This window comes from Pleurodeles waltl, chromosome 5, assembly GCF_031143425.1.
Source record: "Pleurodeles waltl isolate 20211129_DDA chromosome 5, aPleWal1.hap1.20221129, whole genome shotgun sequence".
NCBI classification, from domain to species: Eukaryota; Metazoa; Chordata; class Amphibia; order Caudata; family Salamandridae; genus Pleurodeles; species Pleurodeles waltl.
The window spans coordinates 1,265,739,280-1,265,752,469 of record NC_090444.1 but is presented as its reverse complement, the minus strand read 5'-3'; the positions used below and the strand labels follow the sequence as shown (position 1 = coordinate 1,265,752,469).

General features: G+C 46.8%; 1 long non-coding RNA gene across 1 annotated transcript in view; it reads left to right on the top strand.

Annotated features, from left to right (window-relative positions):
* Positions 1-13,190, top strand: part of LOC138296412 (uncharacterized) — a 64,940-nt gene that overhangs the window by 24,216 nt on the left and 27,534 nt on the right. The window contains exons 2-3 of the long non-coding RNA XR_011203827.1: positions 333-385; positions 7,914-7,952. This is a non-coding gene — a long non-coding RNA (uncharacterized lncRNA). The remainder of the gene's footprint in view (positions 1-332; positions 386-7,913; positions 7,953-13,190) is intronic.

Here is a 13,190-nt window from a genome sequence, read left to right as displayed (position 1 = left end):
TTAAAAGGTGCAATGCCTTGGCGAAGAAGCAGACTTCTGATGGCTTATGTGCTCCTCCCACCAGAGCAGAGGCAGCTACTGTGGAGAGATATTCTTATGGTATCCATTCTCAAAAAACAAATGTGTGGGTGCAAATTGTCAATCAGAGGAACACATTATTTACCTTTTGTTAACGTATATTCATCCATGTGATTTTATTTTTTTACTATTACGATGTTTAGATTTTCTTCAGTTTATATTTATTTTGTTATTGTAAAGAACAATGGATGCTACAAAGTACAACCAGATTCTGAATTTTATATACGCAGTAATGTGTACCCTGAGGATTTCAGTAAAATAATGAAGCATGGATTACGGAGACTTTCCAAAAAAATCACCATTGATGGTAAGTTATTTTTCAAATTACTTTGGAATTAGAAAATTGTTATACATTCATACAATTTACTGTACTTGTTTGAATGAAGCTTCATGAATTGGTGATCCTTTCAATTATATTGATCTACCTACTTATGTGTTAACAAATATTGTTTAGTCTGATTCATTTCATTATATTTTATTTTTTTTAATGATTTTTAGCGTGTGTATGTATGTGTGTATATATATATATATATATTACGTGCTTTTAATGTATCTCTCGTGCAACATCTGCAGTAAATAGAAATCGTCCTTTAAACGTTCTCATGTTTTTTGGCAAATTAGGTGAAAAGGTGTTCTTTGTAGGAAAGGGGAAGAAGGCACAAGTTATCGTTGGTGAAGAATTGGCAAAACACATTTTTAATAAGTTACATTCTTCACTAATTGGAGGTCACTCTGGAACTAACAAAACTAAAAAAGAGTATTGACAGCCATTTCTAGTGGCCAAACATGACTGATATTGAACAGTGGGTGAGTTATGTGTTGCTAATCTTTCAAAATAACTTCTAGGTAAAACAATTATTTTCTTTAATGTTTTTATTGAGACATACTTGTAAAGCTATTGTTAGGCAAGTTTTTCATTCCTAATAAAGGTATTTTTGCACACATCAGTCAATTGAGCAATCAGACGCTTTTAAAGGGCGGCTTATCACCCATGGAGGCTCAAATAGCTGTTGCGGACGTGCTGCACACTCTGCGATCCATGTCTTTAGATCCTTTGTGAGCTGGTTCAGTGAGTCTGCATGTCTGAGTTTGAGTGGAAGCGTGTTTGACTGGGCTACAAGGTAAGAAAAGCATCTGCCTTCAGATGTGCTCTTCCTGATTCTGTGGATGGCAGCAAGGGTGGGTTTGGAGGATAAGATCTGCCTGGTGTTCTTTCCCTAACCGGTACCCACAATTGGCACGGCCCTGGCACACAGATATGTCCATTGTAAATGGTACACCTGGTACCAAGGGCCTGTTGCCAAGGAAGGTCTCTAAGGGCTGCAGCATGCCGTATGACACCCTGGAGACCCTCACTCAGCACAGACACACTGCTTGCCAGCTTGTGTGTGCTGGTTGGGAGAAAATGAATAAGTCGACATGGCACTCCCCTCAGGGTGCCATGCCAACCTCACACTGCCTATGTCATAGATAAGTCACCCCTCTAGCAGGCCTTACAGCCCTAAGGCAGGGTGTACTATGCCACAGGTGAGGGAATAGCTGCATGAGCACTATGCCCCTACGGTGTCTTAGCAAAACCTTGGACATTGTAATTGCAGGTTAGCCATAAGAGTATAAGGTCTGGGGGTTTAACAAGCACAAACTCCACAGTTCCATAATGGCTAAACTGAAATATGAGAAGTTTGATATCCAACTTCTCAGCACAATAAATGCACACTGATGCCAGTGTGGTATTTGTTTTAAAATACACCCAGAGGGCATCTTAGAGAGGGACCCGGAATACCAGTCCGACTCCTAGTGCTAGGCTGACCAGTTTCTGCCAGTCTGACACAACCAGACGAGTTTCTGGCAACATGGTGAGAGTACCTTTGTCAATCTGTGGCCAGGAACAAAGACTGTACTGGGTGGATATGCTTCTCACCTCCCCCTGCAGGAACTGTAACACCTGGCGGGGAGCCTCAAAGGCTCATGCCTTTTGTTACAACACCCCAGGGCATCCCAGCTAGTGAGATGCACTCCCCCCCCCCCAACTTTAGGCAGCAAGGTTGTTGGAGGAGATGATGAGGGAAACCAGGAGGAGCCACCCACCAGTCAGGACAGCCCCTAAGGTGCCCTGAGGTGACTCTTAACTTTTATAATTCCTCCATCTTGAGATTGGAAGATGCCCCCAAAAGCAATATAGATGTGCCCCCATCACCTCAGGGTGGAGGCACCAAGAGGGTGTAGCCACCCGCAAGGGCAGTAGCCATTGGCTACTGCCCCAAGACTTAAACACACCCCTAAATTGAGTATTTAGGGGCGAACCTGAACCCAGGAAATCAGATTCCTGCAACCTGCACAAATAAGTTCTGCTGACCTGAAAGCCCCGCAGAGATGACGGAAACACCAACTGACTTGGCTCCAGCCCTACCGGCCTGTCCCCAGACTCAAACTGCACAGCGACGCATCTGTCGGGGAACAGCGACCTCTGAGGACACTGCAACATTTTTGCAAGTTTTGAAAGAACTCTCCCTTCCCGCCGGAAGCGTGAGACTTCTCACTCTGCATCCAATGCCCCCACCTCGAGCTCCAGAAAACAAATACCGCAGAGGGGACTCCCAGGCGACTGCGATAACGTGAGTAACCTGAGTTGAATCTTGTGGTTCTAAAATAAATTAAAATATATTTCTGATGGATACAACCACCTGTGGATTCCTCACCTTATGAATTGGATCCTTGCGCCAGCATCCGACGGAAAGTCTTCTTCCTAGCTGTCTACGTCGACGAGGACGTCATAATGGCATGGCTCCACGTGACTCCGTCTGACAACAACGTGCCAATAATAGGTCCTTGTCGGCGTACTGACATCAGTTTTCCTTTTTTCCGTGCCTTCGACGCCAATGGTTTTTCTTCCTGGCTCGTTGTTCACTGTAACGATTTTTGGTGGTTACAATGTCGCCTCCGAATAAGTCCGGTTTCAAGCTGTGTAGAGAATGCGGGGGCCGGATGTCAGTGACCGACCCCCACTCGGACTGTATTTGGTGCCTTAGTTCAGAGCATGATGTGGAAGGTTGCTCTTCGTGTCAGAGCATGAATCCAAAAGCTCTGAAGGAGCGCGAGGCGAAGCTCTTCTTAGCCAAAGCAAAGAAGGGCCATAAAAAGGATTCCTTCCATGTTTCTCTCAAAAAGCATAAGAAGCAGCGTCATCATGACTCTCTCAGCGCCGTTCGGAGCGGAGCCGATCGAGGTCGAGGTCTCGATCTTCACGATGCCAGAAGACATGGGAGATGAGTCCTACTGTCACGCCTCAGCAGGAGAGTCCGGAGTTGTCACTGGTCCCTTAAGTTTTTGAGGTCGCTCAAAGTAGCCCTCACTTTTCGCCGGCGCCGAGGGATCCTGATGTTCTGCAGGCAAACTATTGGACTTGGGTTAAGTCTTTTGAGTGTGTGTGTTCCACATTTATTGCCTGTGTGTGTACAACAAATGTTTAACACTACCCTCTGACAAGCCTATTGCTCAACTACCCCACCAAAAAATAGAGCATTCAAATTATCAAATTTTCCCACTATCAGCCTCTAAGGGGAACCTTTAGACTCTGTGCACACTATCTCTCACTTTGAGATAGTATATTCAGAGCCAACTTCCTACATACATCAAAATAGAACCTCATATATTGTAAATGTGAGGGTGTCACACATATTATTTCCATGAATAGTAGTGAGCTGCTCCCGTGTTACAATAATGGAAAGACCTCCCTATCCCTGAAAATTAGATGTTAAAACTTTTAGAATGTAGACCAGTGTGCCAGTGACCTGGCCAAAGAGCAAAAGGCAGAATGGGAAGGGGAACAGGGTCATAGAGAAGCAATCACCAGGAGAAAGTAGAGAAGAAAATGAACCTGCAAGGATAAAATAAGAATAAAGGAAGAGTAGGACGGTAGAAGAAAATGGGATAAGGTGAAACCAAGTAAGTCTTGGTTGCCTTGGAACTGAGCAGCCCTATATTTAACAACTTAGGCCAAGGTCATAATACATTCAATGGCAAGATTTTTTTGGCACCACGTGCCATACTCACAAATTCATCTCAACTCCCAGCCCGTCCTCCTTGTGTAAAATTGCAACCAATTAACGAACATCACAAAAAAGTCATACTCACACTTGTACTTAGCTGTCCGTCCCTTGCCCCCTCCCAACTTGTTGCCAAGTTATGATGCAGCTTTAACTGAAGTTCACTGGCTTCCTGGTAAGCTGGTCCCCAGTGCCAGTCTTTCCCCAAAACAAGACACCTGATCCCTTGATCCCAAGTGATAAGGCTCTGTAGCACCCTTCTAAGTCCCATAGTAAGTGTTACCTAGAGTGCCTCTGTACTGCAGAGGGTCGCTAAGAGCTGTAGCAGAACTAGTTCTTCTCCAAGGGACCCAGCACTGACCTCATGCAGACTGCTTGACAAGGTGCCCCCTAAAAGTGAAAATGCAACATAAATTATGGACTGTGTGCCATGTCCCCAAAACACTGCATGTAATATTTGTAAGTCACCCCTATAGCAGGCCTTATAGCCCTAAGGCAGGGTGCATATTATTATATGCGTGGTCATATCTGCAAGAGAAGATATGCCCCTGCTAGGTCGGTCGTTTCTTAGATATATTAGGTGAACAGGGAATCCATTTTAAATAGATGTGTTGGCCACTCATTAATACAAGTTGCCCAGCTCCATGATGTCTTAAATGAAAATAGGGATGTTGAACCTCTCATGTTTTATAATCCCTGGCGATGGATTTATTAATGCACGCATCCAGAGTGTACCTTACAGTTTCCTCCTGAAAACATAACAACTGCTTCTGAGCTAACTGACCAGTTCTAGCCAGTTTGCCACCAACAGACTAGAGTGAGATCCAGGGGTGAGATCCTTTGCTCTTTGGAGGTCAGACACAAAGCTTCTCGGGTGAGGTGTTGGACACCCCTTCCCATAGCATGATCTGCATTCCAAGACAGATCTAGTCTCTGAGAGGGAGATGCCCACCCCCAGACCCCATCTGGCACCTGGATATTCAGGAACATTAGCTATGTAGGAGGCATTTTGCATTTCGAGGCTGGACACACCCCTAGGGTGACCAGCCCGAAATGGACACAGCCTAGGAAATTCTACTTGTGTCTGGTGGAACTTAGGACCTCTGGACATGGTGTTGCCCACTCCCCACAGAAAGTGGTCATCTACAGGGTGTTGTGACTCCAGGGTATGTAGCTGTAGCAAAGTACCCTTATTGTGGCATGGTTACCCCCACTTTTTGCTTGTCAGTATGCTAACCAGGACCCCAGTTACTGTGCACTCCCCCTGTACATTTGTTTGCTATGACTTCATACCTCCCACATTTGCATACTGGTGCCCCCATGTAAGTCCCTAGTGTATGGTGCCCAGGGCGGGGAGACACCAGGGGTTCCCGATGGGCTGCAGCATGGTATGCCACCCATGGGGACCTATGTAAAATGTGTTTGAAGGGCTGGCATTGCAGCCTGCATGCAAAGGTGCATGCACCCTTTCACTGAAGATCACTGCACCAGGTCCCTGTAAGTCACTCCTAAGGCAGGGCCTCCTAGCCCAGAGGGCCTGCTGCAAGTACCGATGTCGGAGGGCACCCCTGCATGAGCAGAGATTCCCCCGCAGACTCATCTCCATTTTCCTGGACTTCATTAGTGCGGGGATGCCATTTCACGCGTGTACTGGACATAGGTCACTACCTTTGCCAGCTACATAAGGGTAACTCTGAACATGGGCATGTTTGTTATCAAACGTTTCTGACTTGTAGTCCAGGAAGGCAGAACAAAAGAATTTCCTTTAGGTGACGGAGGCAACACCCTTTGCCTTTGTGTAGAAAAAAGGTGTTAAATGACTTGGGAGGGTAGCCTCGCCAAGCCACTGGTATGCTTTGATGGCCACCATTGGTGCCATCCTTTCATAAAACCAATCTGCGCCAGTTGAGGGACCCCTAATCCCTGCTCTGTCCTGGAACTGAACAATGGAAATGGGAATGACCACTCCCCTGTCTATCACCACCCCAGGGTTGGTGCCCAGAGCTCCTCCAGATGGCCCTTTGATTCTGCCATCTTGACCTTAGGGTGGGCAGAGGCCTCTGGGGGCATCTTACTGGCCATGTGGTTAGGTGACCAGTTCCCCTTCCAGGGCTATTTAGGGTCTTCCTCATGGGTGGGTTCCCAGATTCGACATGCAAGACTCCAGCAGGAATCATCTGCATCGTTTACTGAAACTTCTGGCCTCTCGAACCGCAGCTGGACTCCACAGGGACCTACAGTCCGCATCTACAGCTACGCCTCTGCTCTCCAACATTGTTTCTCTGGCTTCTTCTAGCAACTGCAACATTTCCCCGGCTGTGCATCATATGAGGGTGGCGAGTCTTCAGTCTGCCCTAAGAAGCAAACTTCCCGTGGAATGAAAGTCGCTCCTGTGCATCTGCAGGCATTCTGCTGCAATGATGACCGGCTGCATGGATCTCCTCTTCTATGGAACTGTGTGGATCCTGCATCACAGTTGGTGGTTCTTTTGCGTCCTCCCTACCAACTGTCCAACTTGGGTGAAGGTAGGACCTTCCCTTCTCCATGCATAGTGTCTCTTGCAACTGACAAGGCTTGATGGCACCGCCTCCAGGGGAACTTCAGTCTTTGTGTTGCTCCTGTCCACATTACTCTTCCCTGTGACGCTCAGCCCTTTGCATGGTTATTCAGCGACGTGGGACTCCTTTTTAAGTGTCCTGCATGGGCCTCACTGTGACTCCTGTGCTCCTTGCCTGCGAGTCATCTGTGTGGGCTGCATCTTCTTCTTTGGACTCTCCGCACTGCTGAGGGTCGCTACGGACATCCCCTGTGGGTTTAGTTCCCTCTCCCCCTCACTTGGCCTTCCTGGACCCCAACAGCTCCACTGCTAGCAACTGTGATATTTTCCTTTTTCAGGTCTTGTATGTGTTTTTTTTTCACTCCACAGACTGACTGCAATCCTTCATCCAGCGTGGGACGTCGACCGCATCAGCCAGGAACTCTTCACCTGCCCCAGTGTTGACCGTCTTCTTTCCACTGTCGACCAACTCCTGCATCCACCTAACAACAACACCACCCCACCCCCACTCCCCTGGTCTAGAGTTTTGTCTGCTGTTTTTCAGTGTTCTCAATTGCTTTTTAAGCCTATTCCCGATTGTTACTGTACATGTGTAGTATGTTTACTTACCTACAATTAGAGTATTGCCTAACTAGTGTTTGTATTACTCTAATAAAGAGCCTCTATTTTCGTAGTACTGAGTGCCTTCTTTCATTTGTGTAAGTGCTGTATGACTACAGTGGTATTGCATGAGAGCTTTGCATGTCTCCTAAATAAGCCTTGGCTACTTAGCCACAGCTACCTTTAGAGAACCGGGCTTCCTTGACACTGACTCCACTTCACTCATAAGGGATACATGGACCTTGTATAAGGTGATCATACCATAGGTAGTTAGCACACACCAGGCCAGATTCCTACAGAACTCCAGTGATTACTACCCTTGACTCTCAATACCGGTTCCCCTAAATTGACTATTTAGGGGAACCACTGATACAAGATTGTAGGAAGATGGCTCTGGATATGCTATATCAAATTGAGATATAGTCTGTACAGGGATTCACCAGAGTTTAGAGGCAACAAATATGATACTAATGCTGTTTTGTTGTACTGTGGTCGAGCAGTTAGGCTTATCAGAGGGTAGTGCAAAGCATTTTTTGTACACACAGGTAATAAATGAAGCATGCTCTCAAAGCCCTAATTTCAGGGCAATTCTTTTTAGATACCAAAACTTGTTTTTGTCCATTTATTTCTAGAACCACAAGATTCAATTTGCAAGGAAAGCACATTTACAAGTAAGTTTCCAAAATATGTATCAATACCTATTTGTTTTAATTTGGCAATATAAATGGCTTATGTGAATATAGCAAATATGTTTTAAAAGTTGACACACTGCAATTTTCAGGAACAGTTCCGTAGGGAATAAAAGAAAGTACAGTTATGGCGGTAAGTACCAGACCTACAGTTCCATTCTCTGGGGGTTATAATACCATGGGTCTGAGTTTGAGTTAGTGCCAAGCACCCTCCACCAGCCACACGGGGCTGGCTTTATGCAGAGGTCAACGTTGCTGCCGGGTTTTACAGTGGGAACCTATAGCGACTGGGGGCACTCAGAATCAGGCCTGCTTCTAGGTAAGAAGCCTGATCATTTGAGGCTCACCACCGGGTGTTAGAATTCCTGCAGGGTGGAGGTGTGAAGCACGGACACAGTGTCTGCTTTGTTTCTGGCCTACGAGAGCACAAAAGCTCTCACCCCATGAAATCAGAAACTTGTCTGTTTGTGGTAGGCTGGCGCAGACCCGTCAGTCCTGCATTAAAGGAATGGGTAAATACAGGGAGCATCTCTAAGATGCCCTCTGAGTGCATGTTTCAATAAAACCAGCACTGGCATCAGTTTGGGTTTATTGTGCTGACAAGTTTGATACCAAACATTCTAGACTTTAGTTTATGGATCTGTGGAATTCATAATGACAAACTCCCAGCCCATATACTTAATATGGCCCCACTAGACTTACAATGTCTAAGAATGGACTTAGACACTTAGGGGCATATTGTTCATGCAGGTATGCCCTCACCTATGGTATAGTGCACCCTCCCTTAGGGCTGTAAAGCCTGCATGAGTGTTGACTTACGTATACCATCGGCAGTGGTTCGTGGTGTGGCACACTGAGAGGTGCAATGTCGAATTTGCCTTTTTCTCAGCACCGGCGCACACAAGCTGCAATGGCAATGTGCATGTGCTAGGTGAGTGGTCCCCAGGGTGGCATAAGTCATGCTGCAGCACTTGGGGACTTTCCAGTTAACAGGGCCCTTGGTACCGTGGGTACTTTTTACAAGGGACTTAACTGTGTACCAAGGGTGTGCTGTTTTGTGGACACAATGCTACAGTTTTGGGAAAGCACACTAGTGCTGGGGCCTGGTTAGCAGGATCCCATCACGCTCTGTCAAGTTATCACCAATATCAGACAAAGTGGAGGGCAACCATGCCAACAAGGCCACTTTCCTACACAGATTCTCTGACTTTCTTCCATGACACAAAAGGAGTGTGCAACAAGACTGCAAAACCATAGACCTAAGAAGCACGACTGACGTGGTGCCAAGCCTGCTGCGCCTGGCCCTTGAGGAGCATCTGACCTGTCCTGCCACTGCAGGTTCCAAAAATCAGGGAGCGCTGTCCGTGCTTCACAAATCACCAAGAAGAACTCTTTTGGATTACAGGAGCTGCTGCCCTGAATCTGCAGGCACCCAAGGAAGAACCATGAGGACCTTGACTGCCAAAAACCCAACACTGGGCAACATCACTGCAGCTGAGCTGCCTAGCCCGAGTTGAAGTGGTCCAGTGGTGTCACCATGGTCCCCAGACACAGCCTACCCAGAGCTTGCCCTATGTGGACTTCCTGACAGCGTTTGCAGCCTGATTCTGCAGACCCCTAGCAACAGTGAGTGACAAAGACCCCATGTCTCAGGACACCTCTGCACCCGTCTGCCCTGGGCCTAGGAGAAGAGGACCAAGGCTGTCCCCACATCTCTCTGCCTCGTGAGACCTGAGGCCACTTGTTGGCTTGTTTGGACTAAACCCCAAGTCGATGCCTATAGACTGGTTCTGCAGGGCTCCTTACAACCACAAGGAACTCCAGCACCAGACCTGATGCGATAAAACACCACTGCACTTGCACCCCACAGCCTGAGGTGAAGTGGATCGGTGGTGTCACTACGTGCCTAAGGGTCTCAAGGTTCGAAACCCACGTGGGTTCCTCTGATGTGGACTCCCAATCCATCCCTCAAGCAACTTTGTGACCAAACCGGTCCCCATAGACTTACATGGGGCACTTGACGCTGAGCTGTACCCATGCACCCTGCTTCCTGAGGTGAATGGTCCGTGTGGACGAAGTCCAGGAGATTGATCACGTAAGTCGCTTTACTATACCTGTATGCAGTGCTAGTTCTTCCTTCATAGGATAACTTTACTACATCTGAAAAATGCACTGTATCAAGTTTTGCAAGCTGTAAAAATTAATAAATCAAAATATCAGACTTTATATCAAAGTACATGTTATTACTATAAATTGGTGTGATTTCTTTCAGTGTGTGTCTCACTTACCGTAGGAGTCGCTTGACCACACTACTGAAAAAAGGAGCATTTGGGATGTAATTTGTTCCTCTGATTGCTTTGACTTTTTGCGCAGTGTACCTCGTTTTGGTTCACTATATATGCTGCTTCCTACAATACTCACATACTCATGCACCCAGTAATACACCCACAGAGGCACTCGTGAACTCACACAGACCTGCTCAGAGAATCCCCAAGCACTCACACTCACTGAGGTACTCATGCGCACACTCAGAGCCACTCAGACTCAGCGACTCGTGCACCAACTGAGTCTCTCAGACCCAGAGACAGGTAACTCCGCTCTGCACAAGTTGCCCTTGCTGCCACCCCTAGAATTGGTAACAATGCAGCCAGAGGGAGATCCTTTTCCTACATCGCAGCACAGACCTGGAACATGCTACCTCGCCAACTCAGTCAGTCCCCCTTTGTAGGAAGCTCATTCTTTATATACTATATCAAAATGACATGCACAGACTCCAGGTGTTCCACCGAGGCTAAAGTAGATACTACAAATGCATTTGTTCTACACACAGACACAATAGAAGAAGCACACACTTAATGACTAAACTACAGACCAATAGGTTTTTATATAGAAAAATAAATTTTGTTTATTTCTAGAATCACAAGATTCTCTTTGCATGTAATTACATCAATAGATATTATTTCACATATATATCAATAATAATACTTTGAATGGAATTCATATAGCATACAGTTTTTGAATAAATGCCAATAAAGCTATTTTAAATGTTGACACTGCAATTTTCAGGACACTTCCTTGGGGAAGAAACTAAAGCACAGTTTTAGAGGTAAGTACTTGACTTAACAGTTTCAGTCTCTGGGGCTTAGGAAGTCCACAGCTGGGGGTTCAAGTGAACCCCAAGCTCCCAGCAACACTGGGCCGTTCGGGTGCAGAGGTTAAATTTGAGCCATTTTAAAGTGGGCTCCTACGGAGACAGGGTGCACTCTGAATCAGATATGCCAGAAGATAAGTACCTGTTCTTTGGTGGGCAGCCCTTGGGGTAGGAGGGGGAGGGTTAGAGGGGCACTGTTGGGGCCACAAGGAGGCATCAAACGCACACCCTCAGTGGCACTATGGCAGCTGGGTGCAGGATGCAAACAAGGCATTGGTTTTCCAATAGAACTCTGTGAGGAGACCCCGGGGTCACTCAGATGCTCCATGTGAGGACCAGGGGGTCCCCTGGAGCAAACCCTAAGCTAGACAGGGAGGAATGTACCTGTGCTGGAGGTCGGGTTCTCTGGGGGCTGCGGGTGCAGTGGTCTTTTAGGCATCTGTAGGAGGCTGGCCTTCTATGCAGTGTGCAAAACTAGGCACACTATGCAGTGGGTCCAGGTGACCACACTTTGGTTTCCATGAGCAAAAATTAGACCACTTAATGCTACAATTGTTAAGGTAGCTGGTCGAGCAGTTAGGCTAATCCAGGAGATGTACTAAGCATTTGTTGTGCTCACAAAACCAATCATGCAGCACATGCACTCAATGAATAACTCGAGACCAGAGTTTATAAAAATACTTCAGTTTTATTAAATTTTTAAGACCAAGATCTTTCAAATACTTTTTTAGATATTAGTTTTAAAAGTTGTAATAAAGTTAGTCTTTCTGCCCATAATTACGCATCATTGGAATCAATGTACAGTTACCATTCAAAATCGTACAATTAAGTTACCAGTCTCTTGTGTGTTTTTTTTTTTTTATTTATTTATTTATTTTTTTGCAGGGTGGTCGCAGCAGTCAGTAGGCACCTTGCACCAGCTGGAGAGCCTCTTGCGGCTCCCATTTCCGGCGGGAGCAGTGTAGGAAACGCTTTTGGCACATGGCCACCTGTAGGGGCCACTTGGAAAAGATGGTTTCTCTGGGTCCCCTTGGGCTGTCGAGGTCGCAAGGGTTTGGGGATCAGTGGAGCACAGCTGGTTCCTTGTTGCGGGTGCAGAGCGGCCGGATGCGGGGTGAGATCCAGAGCTGTGCGCAACTGAGTCCTTTTGGAGGTGAGTCTCTCTGGCTGCTTACAGGACACTGTGAGCATTCTGGTGGTAGGTCCCAGGGTGTTATTAAAGTCCTCTCTACAGGAGCTTCCTCCGGATCCTTTCAGCTCTTGGGGAGCTGGTTTGAGGTTGTCCCAGGGAATTGGCGTAACTCGGCCACTGGAGGGCACAGTGCCACCAATCTTGGCACACTTGTAGGTCACGTCCGGGACGGTAGTTAGTGTGTCGTGGGGTCCGGCTGCAAATTCCGGTTGTGGACATATCGGCCAGCCAGTGAAGCGACCTTCACTGGCTTATTGGATCTTGCTTGGTTTTTGAGTGGTGCCTCCACTCAAAAGGGATATCTGGGGTGATTCTTTAAGCCTGGATATTTCCTGGGTTTCTCGGGCTCGGTCCAGTGTCCAGCTCCTCCACAGCAGCAATTTGCAGGTCCTGTGTGCAGCAGGCAGGGTTTGGTGCCTTTTCTTGTGCAACAGGTCTGTAGTTCTTTTGCTTTGGATCTTCTTTGGTGCAGGTCTTCTTTGTATTTTGAAATCTGATTTCTTGTTCTAGGGATGTCCAATAAATACAGAATTTAGTGGGCGTTCTACGGGAAACCTGGTAATGTCCAATGGGACACTTACCTATGGGTGGCTCCACCCACTTTAGTGTCCACTTCCTTTGGGAAGGGTGACTTCCCTAAACTTGATTGGCTAGTTTCCTTCATTTCAAGATAGAGGAAACTGAATTTGAGGGTCCACTTCGCAGACAACACCTTAGAGGTGGTGCATGCTAGGCCGCCACTCCTAATCTTTGTGTGGTTTCCCACCTTTGCTCACTCAAAAAGTGGGTGTTTTGCAAAGTGGCAACCCCTCAGATGCTAGCAGCAGGCCTGGAGGATCGAGTTTCAGGGGCTGTAGCCCTTTGAAGCTCACTACCG